The following is a 19,965-nucleotide window of genomic DNA, read 5'->3' as shown; positions in this document are numbered from 1 at the left end:
AACTCAAGAGAATTAAATACAACAAAACTATAGGATAACTAAGGTCAAAGATTTAAGGAGCGTTCTTCAATTAAATGATTTCTCACTATCTCAACTTCCCCTCTGGATAGTTCTCAGAAAAATATCTTATCAGGTATATTTAAGTTGATTCTATTTATCCAGAAACAAGGCATTCTCTAAGTCTCCAAATTACTCATTTTATAGTAAATTTTTTTAAATGTTTAAACCTTTACACACACACACACCATACTTCAAAATAATATTCAAGAAATTTTCCTATAAATGTTGATTTTGTTGTTGGAGATTTATCTGGACATAAATCTGCCTGATGTTAGTGTACAAGTTTAAAATTTTCTATCAGAGACTCAGCACTTCATATTTTAAAACCACTAATGTCTATTTTTCTCTGATTTTCTCTCAGTGCAGGGAGGATAAATGGGTTTCTCTGTTTCACAGAGTCATTCAAGAATCCAAGTTCTCTCTGCCTTTTTAACTTATTTCAGTTGCCATTCAATACACAACAGTTACCTGGTTTACCACTTATTTTCCTTGTTGTTCCTTCTCAGTCTATTTTTGCTGGTTCTGCCTCACTACTCTACCTCTCAAGTTAAAGTAGAGATTCAGTCCTTGGATCACTTCTCTTTTCTATATCACTCACTCCCTAGGTGATCTCATCCAGTCTTATGACATTAAATAATGTCCATATTAATGACTTCCAAATGAATATTTCTACCCTGAATCCCTCTCCTGACTTGCAGATCAATACCCCTATGGTCACGTGACATCTCTGATTAGATACTAATAGACATTACAACATTAGCGAGTACAAAACTGAGCTAATATTTCCCCCAAAACTCTCTTACAGTCTTCCCAATTTAAATTAATAACTCCATTTTTCCAAGTTCCTTAAGCCAAAAATGATGTCACCTTTTTAACTCTTTTTGTCACCCTCCCCACATTCCATCAATTAGCAAATCCACTTAATTCTTCTTTCAACACATATCCAGGGTACAGCTGCTTCTCCTTCACTACCATTACTTTTTCTATTTCATGGTTTGTTCTCAGTTAGTTTCCTATAACAACCTAATAGCTAGTCAACATTTCAAATCTCTCTTCCCTGCTTTATTTTTTTCTCCTTAGCATTTATTTCTAGCAAACTACATATCGTGCTTATTTACTGTTTTTAATGGCCTACTTCAGCTCAGTGAGAAGAGGGATTTTGTTTTCTTCTATTTACTGATGTAAACCCAGCATTTGGAATGCTGACTGCATGAACTGGACTCTCAATAAATATTAGTTGGAGTAATGAAGGACTCTTTTCTCTTCCATCCTCTGGGGTGTTTTCCTCACTTGCATGGTTGAAATTGGGTCCCAGGCCAGTCTACAGTTAGCACCCAGAGAAGGAAAAGAGCATTGACGAGCACACACGAAGTAGTTCGAAGGCCTGAAACTGGAGATAGCACACATTCCTTCTACTCAGGTTCCATGAGGAAGACTTACAAAGGTGGTCGTATCTAGCTGCAAAGAAGTCACCCTAACTAGTCATCCATTGACTCACCTACAGCTCCATAAATGAGAAGAAGGGAAGAATAGAATTTGGTGGCTGGCTGGCCGCCTCCACTTCATCAGGTACTCACAAGAGCTCATTTTGTCCAGGATCACAAAGATTCAAACCACCTTAGAGTCCCAGAAATGAATTACAGGCTGAAGGTAGACGAAACTGTTTAATAATGTGCAAACCAAGAGTATTTCATAAACCACTGATCACTGTTTTACTCATTAAGCCATAAGTGAGACAAATGCTATTTGAAAAGCTCTGCCAAGTCTCAGCCATTCTTACTAATTGCTTTGTACAGAAAGTGTCATAAACACATGGACCATATCTGTATGCGTTTATCATTTTATTGCTCAGTACAACCTGCAAAAATTATGCAGAAGTACTCACAAACACTAACAGAAAGAATAAGTGTGAGTGAAAACTCTTGAAATAGTATGATAAAAGAATCTTGTTATCTGAGGATTAACGTTCTCAGCTTGTCATTTTTTGATGTCTCTCCAGGGCAAATAAAAGACCCACCTTACTCCACATACATGGAGTTTGAATTCTCGACAAAATTTTCCGAAATCTTTCATAAGCACTTTCTTTAGGGATGACAATAAACAATATATCGTGAGTCATGCTTTGTCATTGGTAATCATGCACTGGTTGTAGACATTTATCCAAAGTCCACAGCTTCATTGTGGTCTCACTTCCAACAAGTGGATGTATCAATTCCCAGAATCTTACACAGGAAGATCCACACATTTGCAATCAGTTCCTGTATATAATAATTTACTTACATTACTCCTATCTTTAAGCAGAAATCTCATTCAATAAAAATCTTTTAAAAATTAAAAAAAAAAGAATCTTGTTACAAAGTTTTCTATTCTTTCCTCCTCAATTAGTAGAACTCCTAACCAGTAACAAAACATTGGACTAACTTTCCTCCTTCTAATACAGATTTTAATAATCTGTGAATTGGAACTGGGAAAACAACAAGGTGAAGAAGCATGGGTATGGAAAATCTACAAATCAAAGCCAAGTTTAGATCCTTGCAGGAAACATAGCCTCAGGTATCAAAATGAGTGGACTAGAAATAATGTTTTTTGTGCTTTAACTAAAGTTTTAAAAAATTTATCCTTTTAAATTTTGCAAAATTAATTGAAGTTAAATTGCAGGTGTAGCCTACAGAATTTATATCCTCACATATAAGGATTTAAACATAATAAAAAGAGCATTTGTTAATGAGGCCTAATTTTCAGCAAATAAAATGTATTAAGTACCTGAAAATCACAATAGTTTCTATCAAAATGGTCTGTTCTTGCCTTATTGTAAGAATGCATGGCATTTTTAGGCATTGATTTTCAATGGAATCCTACGAAGGAATCAAAAGAATTTTAAAATGACCATCTTTTCCTCCAGTTTTCATTTGCTACTCATGAAGTGTTTTCAAATTAACACAACTGGCGGGGCCAAGATGAGAAGAAGAGGTCTCCCAACTGTACACTTATAATTTATATATCAATTAGTGTAACTCCCAAAGAGCTCAGCTTCCATATATCCTTTTTAGCCTTTTCAAAACCCTCCTCTTTTTTTTTTATTACTAACAGAATTTTAGATTTTATCTGGCTTATAATTTGTTAACACATGCATGCCATCAACATATAGGATGCAAAGTTAAGTTTTTAGCTAGTATCTCCTGGGTAAATTTTTTTCTTGAATATAGTTATATCAGAAACTCATAGTTAATTAAAGAAGTTATATAGCTTGATGCTGTCAGCATTTACTTGTTCTTAGTTTTAAGGACTTTACAAGTTTTTATTGGGAGATTATAAAGAATCTTCATATAAAGTGAGACTCAATAAAATGGAAAAATCAAACAGAATTTTCCATTGTAATAAATCCCTAACCTACTTAAGCTGCTTGGTGGTTTGAAGTTATGTACCCCAGAAAAACACATTCTTGAATTTAATCCTTTCCTGTGGGTGTTAGCCCATTGTGGGTGGGATTTTTTGTTGAGGTTACTTTGGTTAAGGTGGTGTTCTAGTTTGCTAGCTGCCGGAATGCAACACATCAGAGATGGATTGGCTTTTAATAAAAGGGGATTTATTTTGTTAGTTCTTCAGAGAAAAGGCAGCCAGCTTTCAACTGAGGTTCTTTCTTATGTGGGAAGGCACAGGATGGTCTCTGCTGGTCTTCTCTCCAGGCCTCTGGGTTCCAACAACTTTCCCCAGGGTGATTTCTTTCTGATCTCCAAAGGCCTGGGCTGAGCTGCGAGTGCTGAGATGAGGTATGCTGAGCTGCCTGGGCTGTGCTACGTTGTACTCTCTCATTTAAGCACCAGGCAATTAAATCAAACATCATTCATTTCAACAGGCACACCTCCTAGCCGACTGCAGATGTAATGAACAATAGATGAGGTTCATGTACCATTGTCTCATGTTCACAGCAACAGAATTAGGCACGTTTACCCTGCCAAGTTGACAACTGAATCTACCACAGAGGTGGACCACCTAAATCAAGTAGAGTCTTAATCCTATTACTAGAGTTCCTTATAAGTGGAGTGAAATTCGATGGAGAGAGAGAAAAAGTCATAGGAAGCACAAGGCTGGACATTAGTGGAAACTGGAAGAGATGGGAGAGACCAGAAGATGCTACCTTGTATTTTTCCATGTGACAGAAGAGCCAATGACTGGTGCTCCAGCACCAGAATGTCACAATCTTGGAGGGGAAACCATCGCCTTGATGATGCCTTAATTTGGACTTTCTTTAGCCCAAAAATTATAAGTTACTAAATTGTTTAAACCTGACCCATATCATGGTATTTTCTTGAGCAGCCAAGGAAACTAACCAGGCTGTGACACCAAACAAATCACGAACATAAACTGCAAAATCAGAAGAGGTCTGTATACAATTCTTAATAAAATAGAGCTTAGCATGATCACAGTAACCCTCTTCCTCTTTATTAGCACTTCTCAAACATTGATCAATAAATCGTTGATCCAACCCATCTTTTTGAGATCATCCTTGAGTTGCTAGCACATTGCCTAAATGGATCCTTAAGCTTCTTGAAAATGAAATAACTGAGAAGAACAAATTAATTTTGAAGGAATTAAAATATGTTACCAAGCGTTTGGAATCATTTGGCCTCTGAACAGTATCTGGAATTTAACTCTCTCACCTTCATGCATTTTTCACAGCCGAGGGTGTTTATTTTTCTTGCACGCTAGAATGGAATCACCATTTTAAAAACGGGCTTTAATGTGCAATTGAGAATTGATAATGATAAAGTATTAACTTAACACTGAGTCTCTAGTGGTCTTGTTTATGTCACATTTTATGGTTAAACTGTCTAGTCTAAGTGGCGATACGCAGTCCCCATGGTCTAAAACTAGCAAGAGGATGAGATTGCCTGGCTGTGCTATACAGAAGGCAGAATTCACCATGCTGTGGCACTTAGCACCTGAGAAATATTTTCTCAATCCTTATACTGCTTAGTTCTGTAGATCCAGCCAACATTTGGCAATGGCTCTACAATCATTTTCCTTCATGGCCATACTTCTGTCAAGTAAGTTATTATTATTTTCCCATTTTTTAAAAGATTAGGGAAACGAAATGGAGAAAAGTTATTTTTCTGTGAAGTAAGGCACATAATAGGTATTATAAGTATTAATTCAGACTTCTTGCTTTATGACCAGAGGCTGGCACTCATCCATTGAACCATGAGGGTAGTGTGTAGAGCTCATATTTACAGGGCACTCCTAGCACATTTTTGTTCTAATTCTCAATCTTTTGAAACAATTAGCCCATTCCTTTCCAACCTATCCAGATACATTCTGTAGGGCAATGGTAATATTTGCTTGAAGCCAAGAATTTGTTACTCTTCTGATCAAATACACCCATAAACACAGTAGATCATATAATTCTTCTGGTAGTCCATAAATAATAATTTTATGCAACAACTTTCTCTTATTATTTTTTTTATTTGATATTGAAAACAACTTGAAATGCTAGCCCTTCTTTTCCTCTGCTAATACATAAGGTTTCCCCTGGTTCATTGGGGTTGTATGTAGGCTTTGAAACATAATTGTGCATATATTTTCCCTACATCATATCGAACAGAAAAGAAATGAAATGAAAAGACATTGAACTAAATACTTAGGGAAAACACTTATAATGTGTAAGCTCCTTCAGATAATTGTTGGGATCATAATCAAAAACAAAATCCCAGCCCAGGCTTTGCAAACGTGGGCAGAACCACAGGCATTCTTTGGATTTTGCAACTTGGTAATTTTTTTTTTTTTTTGGGGGGGGTGCTCTTTCTTAAGATGCATACAGGAGAAAAAATGTCAAGCTTAAGAGATTGATCCAGTGAGTGAGTTATTTAAGCTTCTTCATATCTCTTGACCTGAGGGGTAGGAGGGAGCAGTTTGCAAGGAGAGGCTCTGTTGGTGCAGAATGTTGGGTCGACAATTGCCTTCAGACTGACCTTTCAGCAGAAACCCTCTCTGTTCACTGGTTTTTTCATCCTGGATGTTTGCATGCAGGCTCTTGGCATCTGACGTTTTGAAGCGATCTAATCAGTGTGCTGTATTTTCCTGCAGAGTTTTACATCTTTTTTTTTTTTTTACAGCCTTGAAATAAAGCACTATTGGGCGCATTGATAACCTACAAAATGCATGTGAGACGTGACCATGCTTACCTGACAGTGCACCCAGAGCACATTCCGATCTCGTTCTCATTGCAGAACCACTACTGTTAGCACACACTGTTCAAGTCAGCAGGTGGAAACAACCCACTCCATCTTTCGCCTGCGGATTCCTGGCAAACATACCCCCTCCCTTAGTATAAAATCTCAAATCTTCACATAGCCTGCAAAGCTCTGTATGATAAGGCCCCTGTCTACCTACGCAACTTCAACTCTTACCCATCTCTGCCTCAGACATATGGCAATCACCCTGTCTTTCTTTTCATTTCATTTTATTTTTCGTCCTGACTTTCTTTGAGCTCTTCTTCAAAAGGGCAGAGCTCTTCCCCACAAAGCTCTTTGCCGTTCTTTCAGCCCAAGACACTGACCATCGCCCCAGTATTCATAACCCGCCCATCAAACACACCAGGCATGTACACACACGCACACACACACACATGCACACATACCCATGCATGCAAAGACACACTATTTGCTTAGTTAACTCCAACCCGGCCCTCAGCTCTCAGCTTAATGCCATGTTCTCAAAATGTGGCCTTCCCAGTTTGGCAGTTCCTCAAAAAGCTGAATATAGAATTGCCATACGACCCAGCAATACCATTGCTAGGTATCTACTCAAAGGACTTAAGAGCAAAGACACAAACGGACATTTGCACACCAATGTTTATAGCAGCATTATTTACAATTGCAAAGAGATGGAAACAGCCAAAATGTCCATCAACAGACGAGTGGCTAAACAAACTGTGGTATATACATATGATGGAATATTATGCAGCTTTAAGACAGAATAAACTTATGAAGCATGTAATAACATGGATGGACCTAGAGAACATTACGCTGAGTGAGACTAGCCAAAAACTAAAGGGCAAATACTGTATGGTCCCACTGATGTGAACCGACATTCGAGAATAAACTTGGAATATGTCATTGGTAACAGAGACCATCGGGAGTTAGAAACAGGGTAAGATAATGGGTAATTGGAGCTGAAGGGATACAGACTGTGCAACAGGACTGAATACAAAAACTCAAAAATGGACAGCACAATACTACCTAATTGTAATGTAATTATGTTAAAACACTGAATGAAGCTGCATCTGAGCTATAGTTTTTTTTTGTTGTTTTTTTATATATTTTTTATTTTTTATTTTTATTTTTTTCTCTATATTATCATTTTATTTCTTTTTCTGTTGTCTTGCTATTTCTTTTTCTAAATCGATGAAAATGTACTAAGAAATAATGATCATACATCTATGTGATGATATTAAGAATCACTGATTGCATATGTAGAATGGAATGATTTCTAAATGTTGTGTTAGTTAATTTTTTTAATAAAAAAAAAACTACCTTGCACATACATTAAAAAAAAAAAATGTGGCCTTCCCCAGTCACCAAATTTAAATTAGGCTCTCTTATAACAGTGCCTCAAAGTATCCTATATTACTTTTACAACACGTATCACTATTTGAAAGTAAATATATTTTTAAAACTTTTTATTGTTGTAATCAGGGTAACATCTCCCATTTTATCACTTCCAAGAATACAATTCAATGGTGTTAATTACATCCATTAGGTTGTGTACCATCACCACCACCAATTACCAAAACTTTTCTATCACCCCAAACAGAAACTGTACATATTAAGCAATAACTCCCCATTCCCCTCCCACACCCCATTACTGGTACCCTGTAATCTTTCTGTCTCTATGAGTTTGCATGTTCTACTTATTTCATATGAGTGAGATCATACAATATTTTTCCTTTTGCATTTGGTTTATTTCAGTCTGTATGATGATTTCAAGATTCATTTACGTTGTTGCATGTAGTATTCATTTTTATGGCTGAATAATATCCCATTGTGCATAGTGGTAGGCTGAGCGATGTATCTCAGCAAATGCTTATTCTTAATTATAATCCATGCCCCTGTGGGTGTGAATCCGTTGTAAATAGAACTTCCTGAAAATGCTGATTTTAGTAAAGGTGTGGCCAATTGTGTGAGCGTGGGTCATAATCCGGATTACTAGATGCCTTATAACAAAGAACCTCAAAGCCATAGAAGCCAAGAAAGGAAAGGACGTCACCACGTGATGGGAAGCAGAAATATAAGCCAAGTAACCCCAAATGTTGACAGCAGCCAGCAACCAGAAAGCTGGAGTCTTCAGGGAGGAAGCAAGCCTTTTCGATGCTTTGACTTTGATTTCTGGTCTATGAATCCATGAGCCAATAATTGCCATTGTTTAAGACACCCCAATGTATGGTATTTGTTACAACAGCCTAGCAAGCTAAGACATATATGTGTATACCACATTTTGTTTACCCATTCATCTGCTGATGGACACTTGGTTTGCTTCCACCATTTGGTTATTGTGAATAATGCAGCTATCAACATAGCAGTCCAAGTCCCTGATTTCAATTCTTTTATATATATACCTCAATGTGAGAATGCTGGATCATTATTTCTATACTTAACCTTCTGAGGAACTACCAAACTGTTTTCCACAGTGGCTACTCCATTTTACATTCCCACCAAGAATGTATGAGGGTTCCTACTTCTCCACATCCTCACCAACACTTGTTAATTTCCACTTTTTAAGTAATAGCCATTTTAGTGAGTGTGAAGTAGCATCTCATTGTGGTTTTGATTTGCATTTCCCTAATGGCTATTGAGGTCAAGAATCGGGTCATGAAGGCTGGGCCACGGTGGTTCAGCAGGTAAGAGTGCTTGCCTGCCAGGCCAGAGGACCCGGGTTTGATTCCCGGTGCCTGCCCATGTAAAAAAAAAATAATAAAGAATCGGTTCATGTGCTTATTGGCATTTGTGTATCTTCTTTGGAAAAATGTCTATTAAAATCTTGTGCCCATTTTTTTTGAGGGGGGCCCATTTTTAAAGTTGGGTTGCTTGTCTTATTGTTGTTCAGTTGTGGGAGTTCTTTAGATATACTGGATATTAAACCTTTATCAAATATATGGTTTCCAAGTATTTTTGCCCATTCTGTAGGTCGTCTTTTCACTTTCTTGATGTTCTTGATGCACACAAGTTTTTAATTTTGATGAGATTAAATTTATCTAATTTTTTTTCTGTTGCTTATCCTTTTGGTGTAAAGTCTAAGAACGCCTTGCCTCGTAAAAGGTCCTGAAGACATTCATTTATGCTTTCTTCTAGGAGCTTTATAGTTTTAGTTCTTATATTTAGGCCATTGTTCTGGTTTGCTAGCTGCCAGAATGCAATATATCAGAAATGGAGTAGCTTTCAAAAAAGGGGAATTTAATAAGTTGCTAATTTACAGTTCTAAGGTTGAGAAATATCCCAATTAAAGCAAGTATATAAAAATGTCCAAATTAAGGCACCAATAAGAGGTTACCTTCACTCAAGAAAGGCCAATGACATTCAGGGTTTCTCTTTCAACTGGAAAGGCACATGGTGAACATGGCAATGTCTACTAGCTTCCTCTCCAGGCCTCTTGCTTCATGAAGCTCCCCAGGGGCCTTCTCCTTCATCTCCAAAGGTTGCTGGCTGGGGGACTCTGTAGTTCTCGTGTCTCTGCTTTTTCATCATCCCCTCTCATCCTGTCAGCTCTCTCAAATCTCCAGCCTTTTCCAAAATGCTTCCTCTTTTAAAGGATTCCTGTAAAGTTATCAAGATCTACCTGAAATGGATGGAGTCACATCGCCATCTAATCAAGTTTAATACCCACAAATGGGTGAGTCACAGCTCTGTGGAGATAACCTAATCAAGTTTCCAACCTACATTATTGAATAGGGATTAAAAGATACAGTTGCTCCCACAGAGTGATTAAAATTAAAGCATGACTTTTCTAGGGTACATAAATCCTTTCAAACTGGCACAGCCATTGACCAGGTTTGAGTCAATTTTTGTATATGTATGGGATAGAGGTTCACCTTCATCCTTTTGCATGTGGATATCACTTTCTGGCACCATCTGTTGAAGGGACATTAAGAGGACTTGAAACCCTTGTCAAAAATCAATTGGCCATTAGTGGATGATTTAAGGAAGATTAGAATGTGTCCCCAATTCTTGTTTATCTGGCCTTTATTGAAATTGTTTGGAACAACCATGCAGTAACTATGTGATCCTCATTAAATAGCTTCTCCTAAAAAAAAAAAAATCAATTGGCCATAGATGTAAGGGTTTATTTCTGAATAATCAGTTCTGTTTCATCATCATATATGTCTGTCCTTGTGCCAGGGCCACACTGTTTTGGTTACTGTAGCTTTGTAATAAGTTTTGAAATCAGAAATGTGAGTCCTCCAACCTTGTTCTTTGTTGAAAGTATATACGTATTTTTGTGTCTTGGTTTCAAAGTTACTTTTCCACACTAGAGGAATAGCAAACTCCATACAGGTAGGGATGGGTTCCTGCTTACTCCTGTAGTCCCCACAGAGGTACACAATAAACAAATATTTCTTAAAAGAATGAGCTCTACCTCCACATTGCATACCAGGAGAAAAGGTTTCAGAATATTGGCCAACTACTTTCCAGAGGTTCCAGGTCTCTGCTCTGCGATGAAAGTTTTGAAAAGGGACAGATGGCTTTCTAATGGTCTCAGGACCTGCTCTTGACCAAGGATCGCTACATGCCCTGGATCACTCAGCCACCCTTCAAAAGAACAACTAGCCCATTTCCTATTTGGAAAAGGAGAAAGCTGGGAACAGAGTGGCCACAATATCCCTTTGTGTGATGATGAGAGGCTGTATGTAGGCTTCCCTCTGTTCCGCACCCAGATTGTACATCTTCTCTACCTTCTTCTGGACATCTTCCTCCATATGCACAGCTAAAAGACAGTGCTGATAAGAGTCCTGATACTTATTTTTATGTCTCAAATTTTGTTCAGTAGAATTGGGGAATTCTGTCTTTTGCAATGCCTCAAATCAAATTGTCACATGTTGTTAAGCCTGGACTCCACGAGACTGCTTCATGCAAGTTCCAAGTCTAATCCTTCATCTACAGAATTCTCTAGAAGAGCTTAAAAGCGCACGAGACTATCTTTAGTGCATAGGAGTTTCCTTATGTCATGGTATGGGGCAAACCGTGATGAAGCATGTTTAAATTAGCAGTGTCATTGTCCCCGATATTGAACAAATGCAGCCCTATCTTGTGATCATCTGAAATTTCTGTTCATATCATGATATGAAGAGAATGTTGCTCAGCCAATGGAGGAGGCCATCTGATGTGAGGAATCACTGGCCCTCTGTGAGCAGTTATCTGTAAAGGACAGCATAGTGCTGGGACCACTAATAAGCCCTGGCCCAGGCAGGCACAGGATTATGTGTGTACTCCTCACAGCTGACATCTGACCTGTGGTTGCAGCCACCCCTGAGACACCCCGTAGCATCCTCTAAGACCTAAGTATGGCTAGTAGCAGCTACAAGTAAATATTGCTAGAAACCTTCACTTTAGTCAGTTGACTTAACAGATCTTGGGCCATTTGTTTTAAGTGTAGTTCCCTCGCAGTTGCTAATCAGTCTTGGCCGTGCATAATTTATGGCTTCTATTTCTAAAAGGCTATCAGAGATCAATAAGAATATAAACATACCTGCAGGTATAGGTGGCCTCACAGCAACTGTCACCCTGTGGCATGCTAACCTTTTCACAGAGGTAACTAGAAGAACTATGTCCTTTGTATGTCAGTTGTTTCCCTAAGGTTGGGCTACAGGGGAAGGAAATCTTAGCTAGTGTTAAGAACACTCTACCCTAGAACTTTTAACTCCAGGATGAATCATTTAAAGCATAGTTCGGACTCAGAAGAACTATAGCACAGTTGAAGTTTCAATATATTACATAAAATATGTGGTATATTTTTCCAAGCAGGAACTCTTAATCTCTTATTTTCTGAAGTCTTTGACTATACCACATGTATTTGCTAGTTTAATACTACAATGTGATTATTGCTTTATTAATGTATGGTGATACCTTCATTAAGTCATTCAATGAACATTTATTAAATGCCTACTATGTAGCAATCACCATGCTGGGGATTAGTGAGACAATGATGAGTAAGTTTCTATACCTGCCCTCAAAGTGATCTCAGTCTATTTTGTTTCCATGCTTAAATCCTTCACTCAATTTTGGAGGATGGGCAATAGGTCTTATTCATTTCTGTATTCTGTGTCCTACTGAATGCCTGGCACGCAGTAAGTCACAACAAACACTTGTTAAACAAATTAATAAATAAATAAAGTAATAAATAAATTACTGAATAAATTAAGAAACAGAAGCTGCTGAAAAAAATATTACAGATCTAGGCAGCTCAGACACCCCAGGCCAAGAAGCAATATCCATTTTTCTCTCTCCTGGCTGAGTTTAGAAAACACACCAGACATGATCTTTGTGGCCATTTCTGCTTCCACTCAGTCTCCAGTGCCTGCTCTTTCCTCACAAACCTATTGTTTCCCCCTGTTTTTCATTCATTCTATAGGCAAAAATTATCCTGAGTAGTATAGGACCAGGCTGTTTGATTTCATTAGCAGCTAAGTATAAAGATTTTCTCTGCTTCTAGCTGTCAAAGCAGGTTACATGGTAATTTGTCCTTGCATTTTTATTTAAGAATCCTCTAACATACTTTGTAATTTCTTCTGTGGATTTATTGGACCAAGACTGTATTTGGGAGACTCTAGAAACTGGATGCCTCACATAAGGTAGAATGTGATGAAAAAGTCATTCTGAAATCCACCATGTATGTAAACTCTTCTGGTTTGATACAGCCCCCAAATTACTCTGGAGTCCTCTACACACAGTGACTCAGAGAGTCACACAACCCCCCACCCCATCTCACTGAGTCCAGGAAGAGCCTATTTAAGTGAACAGTCAGCAGGTTCCCTGAAAACTCGATGGCACTCAGGACCGGGCACAGCTCCCTGGACATATTTACACAGAGACCGAGGAGGAAATAGGGCTTTCTTCATTTAAACTGTGGAGAAAGTTCTAAGTAATGGGAAATGTCAAAAGAATAACTTTTCATGCAATTTAAAGTCTAACAGCTTTATTGAGTAATTCATCAATGGGGCAGCATCGCATTCAGAAAGTAGAAGGTAGCTGCACTGAGGGGGTAGAAAAGGGGAGCTTATACAGGGCAAGCACAGAAGCAAGTGAGGAAATACTGTGATTGGTTGATGTTAAGTTTTCATTTTACATAGTGGGGACCAGATATACAATTATCAGAATTGCCCATTCTGATAAGCCATCTGTACTGTACCACAATTGGGTTAGTCATCTGATGCTTATCTGCAGTTCTGTAGGGTATATTCCATTGTTGCATTTTCTGGGAAAGCCCTTCCAGGCCATTTTGGTTTATGTCCTCTGGAAAAACCTTTCCCATAAAGGGGCAATGCTCAGGGAAGGCAGACATTTTATTTGACTAAAAAAGAATGGTCAATGTATTGTCACTTCTCAATATAGATTATTAATCTGGACATTTTTTATTTGGGAGCAAAGCAACCACAATTCATGAATCTTATTACTTTCAATACCGTGATAGTTGTGTGGATCATAAAAATCTTCTAAGGCCCTCTGGTAAGAATACCATTCATTCATTTAACTAAAAACTTACCTGGGAGGTGATAGGTTTTTACTTCTAGCTGCTCTAAGACACTGGAAACTGAAAGAAATATCAATATAATAATCTCTAACCAGCTTGTATTGAAAGTAAAGCCAATAGTTCGACCTTCAACTTCCTGACCGCATCTCATTTCTCAATTGTTTCTGACCTTGCAGTGGGGGGAGAGGGACCTTACTGTCTAACCTGCACCCCAAGCCTGGGCTGAGGCTAACCCCAAGCATCTATTTAGCCCTTAGATACTGCTTACCATGAGTCAGGCACATAGCTGGCATGTAGGAACTCATTTAATCCTCATAACAGCCCTTGAAAGTAAGTATGGCCTACTATTCCCCCACTTTACAGATGAGGAGGCTTAGATAGGAAGTAGTCAAGTAACTTAGCCAAGACAATGAATGGCTGAGCCAGATCTGCGCAGTCTGGGGCCAGAGGTTGTGCCCTTGCCCACTGCGTGATGCTTCCAGGAACAAGATGTTAAAGTGTTTCATTAAAAGGTATTTCATAGGGGAGCACAGATGGTTCAGTGGTAGAATGCTCACTTCCATGTGGGAGACCCCGGTTTGATTCCCAGACCATGCACCGCCCCCCTCCCAAATAAAAGCTATTTCATGGTCAGAGATGTAAGGGGAACTTGTGGATTAAAAAATGGTGAACTTCCTTTTTTTAAATCTTGCCTGGCCTTTCAGAGCATTTTCAATATCAACATGCATTGTGACCCTGTTAGAGAGCAGGGTATGGAGTGCATCATTTGCCTATAGAGCATTTTTTTTAACTTTTTATTTTGAAATAATTTCAAATGTGCATGATAGTTGCAAAAATTCATACAGAAAATTCTCATGTCCTCCCTACCCAGATACTCAGATTTACCAACTTTTAATACGTCGTTGCCTTTGTCATATCATTCTATGTATCTATCAATCTATCCATCAAGCAATCAATCATCTATTTTCTACATCAGCCTCCTTGAACACTCAATACCCCCATATTTCTTAGGAAAAAGCCTATTGACTTGTATAGCCACATTAAGTACAGCTATCAAATTCTAGAAACATAAAATTGATATTAGGCATACTCTCTACATTCAATTGTATTCAATTGTCCCAGTAATGTACTTTTGGGCATTTTTCTCTTTCATTCTTAGAGCCAGCCCAGGATCATGTGTTGCATTTAATTGCCATTATCTCTTTAATCTTTCTTTTTACAATTGTGGTGATGTATATACAATGTAAAGTTGACCACAGAGCACTTTTCAGGGAGCATTTCTTGGGACTAATGCTCTGAGGAGCACCAGTTTGGGAAACACCAAGAGAATACCTTGGGTAGGACGTACTCTTTAGTTTAAATATAGTCCTAGAGTTTTTGAAATAATTTCAGTAAGCCAACCAAAATACTCAGAAGTTCCTTAGTTCAAATTTTATGCAAATAGTTATTTAGGGCTTAGGTAGGTAAGGCTGGCTCCTCTGTCACAAGGGAAGGCACATGGCCAGTGTCTGCTGGTCCTTCACTCCTGGGTTTCATCGCTTTCAGTTTCTGTGGGTACTGGCTTAGCATCTCTGGAGCATTTCTCTCTCTCTCTGCTCTCTCCAAATGTCTCTGCCTATTATCCTTTCATGAAGGACTCCAGGAAAGGATTAAGACCCACCTTGAACGGCAGGGTCACATCTCAGTTGAAACAACCTAATCAAAATGTCCCACCCACACTAGATCTGCCCCCACAGGGATGGGTTAAAAGAACATGGCCTTGGGCGGGCCATGGTGGCTCAGCTGGCAGAGTTCTTGCCTGCCATGCCAGAGACCCCGGTGCCTGCCCATGCAAAAAAGAAAAAAAAAAAGAAAAGAAAAAAAACATGAACTTTTCTGTCATACATAACAGTTCCAAACTACCATAACTAGTATGACTGCGTTCATTAATGTAGAATGTAAACATCGTATGTTTACAACATGATTATTGTGGTTATAGCAACATGAGTGCCATACTATTCATCCAAATACGCACTGCTCTCAGTAGGAGTGTGACCATAGAAGACAAGTCTATGCCTCTTTATAATTATGGTCATACAAGGTCTGGACAAAGATGCCAACAGAAAAGGCATTTTGAGCCCAGTTTGAGAAGCCCTTTGCTTCTTCAGAGGGGCAGATAGGAAATCACTCTTTTCACTTCAGCAATCAAATTCACAGCTTTAAGAATGTTTTTTTTTCCACCGTTGCCCAGGCGTACTCCTAATAGACATTATTGTTCTGAGAGTGCACAGATTCTGAGCAGCACTGCTGCACAATGCCCTAGATTTCCACCTGCTAGTTATCCCTCTGGGGCTGGGTGATGGTAAGAACCGGGCAGAGCAGTTGTGCTAGTCAGTCTGCTCCGTTGACAGGAAAGTGAGACTTTCCTCTCTCCCTTTGCAAAAATCCCTGTGTATGCCTTCATCTCAAAGAGCAGGAAATTGTGTTTACATGTACTGTACTGAGAGAAATCATGAGTTTAAATGCTTTTAAGTGAACAGAAACTATGTGCTGGAAAGGGTGGGACAGGGAACTTGCTTTTCAGTATCAACCCTGCCCTACTTGATGCATTAACCTCGGAGGTATTACTTTACTCTTTAAAAAACTTAAAATCCTCCCGTGAATGCTCCAGCTGCAGCACTTCTGCTGCTGCTTTGCAAACAAAGTTTTGCAAAAGAATTATCCACACATCTTAGCAACCCTTCTTCACCTGTCTGTCAATCTTAAATAAAAAGTTACACCGTGTAGACTTTTATCCAATACATATTATATATATTTTTTCCTAATAATAAACTAGTATCAAAGGCTTTAATGGAAACCAATACATCCCAGCCCAGCCTACAATCTTTCTCCTACAGGACTTCCAGCGGAAACCTCTTTCAAATTTATGCTTTCTCTACTGGTAATTACTGATATATTTTTTTTTTTTTTTTTGGGAGGAAAGGAAGGAAAGACAGAGAAGGAAGGAAGGATGGAAGGGAGGAAGAAAGGGAAACATTTTTAAACATTTTCTTGTTTTTATTATATTTTGTTTGTTTGTTTGTTTTTTACATGGGCTGGGGCCGGGAATCGAACCGGAGTCCTCCGGCACAGCAGGCAAGCACTCTTGCCCGCTGAGCCACCGCGGCCCGCCCTACTGATATATTTTTAAATAATAGCTTATACTGCTATTTTTTCAATCTATTTTAGCCAACTAAAATTTTCTGTTATAGAAGTTGAAGTCATCACACACACACACACACACACACACACACACATGCAAACACATGCACACATCTTCCTTCCTCATTCTCTCACTTTAACTTTATCCTAATTTTTGGCTAAGTCAGCAGTCATTAGTCATTCACAGGGCCAATAAATATTCTGTGAGCAACCCAAGCTGTTCTTTATGAATATGTCCCTTTCATGCAACTTTTTGTTTTTCCTGGAGTTGAAACTATATTTGTTTAGCTTCCCAATTATCATTAATTTTTTCTATATGTGCTAATAGATCTGTTGAACATCTACCAATAAGTTTTCCAAATATTCGAACACATCAGTTCCATTTTTCAGCTGGTGACCTTGCCTTTAAACCTTCTGTCCTTCTGCTCCAGGCAGGAGGGGTTGGTTTCCCTGTAGGAGGCCTTTCCCTTCACTCTTCTTCTCTGTTGGATCCCTTTGTATTAATCAGAGTGGAGTAACTGCCAAAATAAGCAGACCTAAAAATGTATGAAAACACACGATTGAAGTTTCTTTCTTGCTCACACGTACAGAGGGTCGGGTGAACAGGGAGGAAGGAAGTCCTCTTCCATGCAGACTGTCAGGAACTGAGCAGGCAGGACACTCTGCCATCTTCAACACGTCCCATTGATTTGTCGGGGGAGTCCTCTGTGCTCCAGCCAGAACAAAGGGAAAACAGCCTGAAGAACATGTGTGAGAAGTTTTTATAGACCAGACCCTGGAAATGGTGCAGTTCATATCCATTCCCATTAAAGTGGCTATACATCAGTCTCTGGCCATACTTAATAGCAAGGGGTGCTAGGAAAGATAGTAGTTGTGTTCCAGGAAAAATGAGCGTGGATTTGGATGAGTAGTTGGCAGACTGCTGCACGCCTGTGGGCTGGATCTCATGTTTTCCTAGAGTTTGTATGCCAATGATTTTCTTTAACAAAAATGTACATGGAAGGCTCTGATGACTTGAAGCTGCATATACCCCGGAAAGTTACGTTCTTAAAGTGAATCCATTCCTGTGGGTGTAGACCCGTTATTAAGTAAGGTCTTTTGGTGAGTAAGATCTTAAGATGTGGCCCACTTCATTCAAGGTGGGTCTTAATCCTCTTCCTGGAGCCCTTTATAAGAGAATGAAATTCAGACAGAGAGAGAAAGCCATGCAAGCAAGAAGGGGAAAGCAGTGAAACCTAGCAGAGAAGGGAGAGACCAGGAGATGCTGCCATGTGTCTTGCCATGTGACAGAGGAATCCAGGATCACCAACCTGTCTTTAGGAAGACAGTATCATTTCGGTTATGTCTTGGAAAATTTCATGGCCACAGAACTGTAGCTTATAAACTAATAAATTCCCATTACTCAAAGCCAACCCATTTTATGGAATCGGCTTTCAGCAACCTAGCAAACTAAAACAGATTGTGGTATGGAGAGTGGGATACTGAGATCACAAATATAAAAATGTGGGAATGGCTTTATAAATGGGGAAGGGGTAGCTTCTAGAAGAATTGTGATATGCGTTATAGAAAAAGCCGAGATTGCTTTGAAGAGATTGTTGGCAGAAAAAAATTGATAATAAAGATACTTTCAATGAGGCCTTGGTCAGAAATGATAAATGTGTCATTGAAAACTGGAGGAAAGGTTATTCTTGTTTTAAAGTGGAAGTGAACTTGGCAAAATCGAGTACTTATGTTGGATAGGAGGCAGAATTTGAGAGTGATGAGCTTGGATATTTAGCTGAGAAGATTCCTAAACTAAATGTAGAGCGTGCAGCCTGGTTCCTCCTTGCAGCTTCTAATAAAATGCAAGAGGAAAGGGATAAGCTGAGAACTGAACCCCTGGCACAAATAAACCATAAATTGATAGTTTGGAAAATTCTGAGCTTTTGGAAAGCAAGTTCCCAGAGAATAGTGCTCAATGTGAGAGTTTAACTAAACATGCAACCAGTCAGCAATTTCCATGGATGTCAGGATTGGGTATGCAGCTATCCAGGAAAAATCTGTGGGGAGTTCTTTGATGTGATGATTTGGATTTCTGTGTATTACACGCAAAACTGAAAAGTTTTTTTGCATAATTTGTATGAACAAATCACTGCCAGCCTGGACTAAAAAGGACAAAGAATGGACAAATTAAAGGAAAAAATCACATCAGTGGCAGAATCACAGATGTGTTCTGGACCGGAGACATCTTCTCAGGCCAATGTGTGTGGAAAGGGTGAGACTGCACTAGTGCTTGGAGAGGACAGAACTTCTGCCCTGTTGTTCAGGAAGATTGCTGGCATCCCAGCACTCTGAGAGGGTGGAACCTGTGCCCTAGGGATTGTGAAGAGTTCAGCTTCACCTCAATGGTGTGAGAGGGTGACGTCTGTGCCAGGGCATTTGTAGAGAGCCTGGCTGCCATCCTACGCTTGTAGGGAGTGGAGCCTTCGCCCCAGTGTCCATGGAGTGTCCACATGCAAGCCCTTGGAAAAGCCCTTCCCTTAGGCCCAGAGAACAAAACATCATTCCATAAATGACTCTCAGAACTTGAAATCTAAACCAGCCCTGCTGGTTTTCAGGATTCTCTGGGTCCCCTGACCCTTGTTTTCCTTCCAGTTTCTCCCTATGGGAGTGGGAATGTTTATCTTATGCTCACCCCTTCATTGTATATTGGAAGCAGATAACTTGTTCTCTAGGTTTCACAGGTCTAAAAGACAGCAGGGAATTGTGTCCCAGGGCAGACCACAATCATAACTGATTTTTTAATTTACTTTTTTGTGATTAGAGAAGTAGGTTTACAGAAAAATCATGTAAAAATTACAGCATTCCCATATATCCCTTACTCTTGACACTTTACATTAGTGTGCCTCTTTTGCTACAATGGATGAAGGAATATGAAAATTGTACTATTAAATATAGCCCACAGTTTATTTAAGGTGTCTTTTTCCCCATATAATACCCCATTAT

Source organism: Tamandua tetradactyla, chromosome 24 (assembly GCF_023851605.1).
Source record: "Tamandua tetradactyla isolate mTamTet1 chromosome 24, mTamTet1.pri, whole genome shotgun sequence".
Lineage (NCBI taxonomy): Eukaryota > Metazoa > Chordata > Mammalia > Pilosa > Myrmecophagidae > Tamandua > Tamandua tetradactyla.
This window is presented reverse-complemented; position numbering follows the sequence as displayed.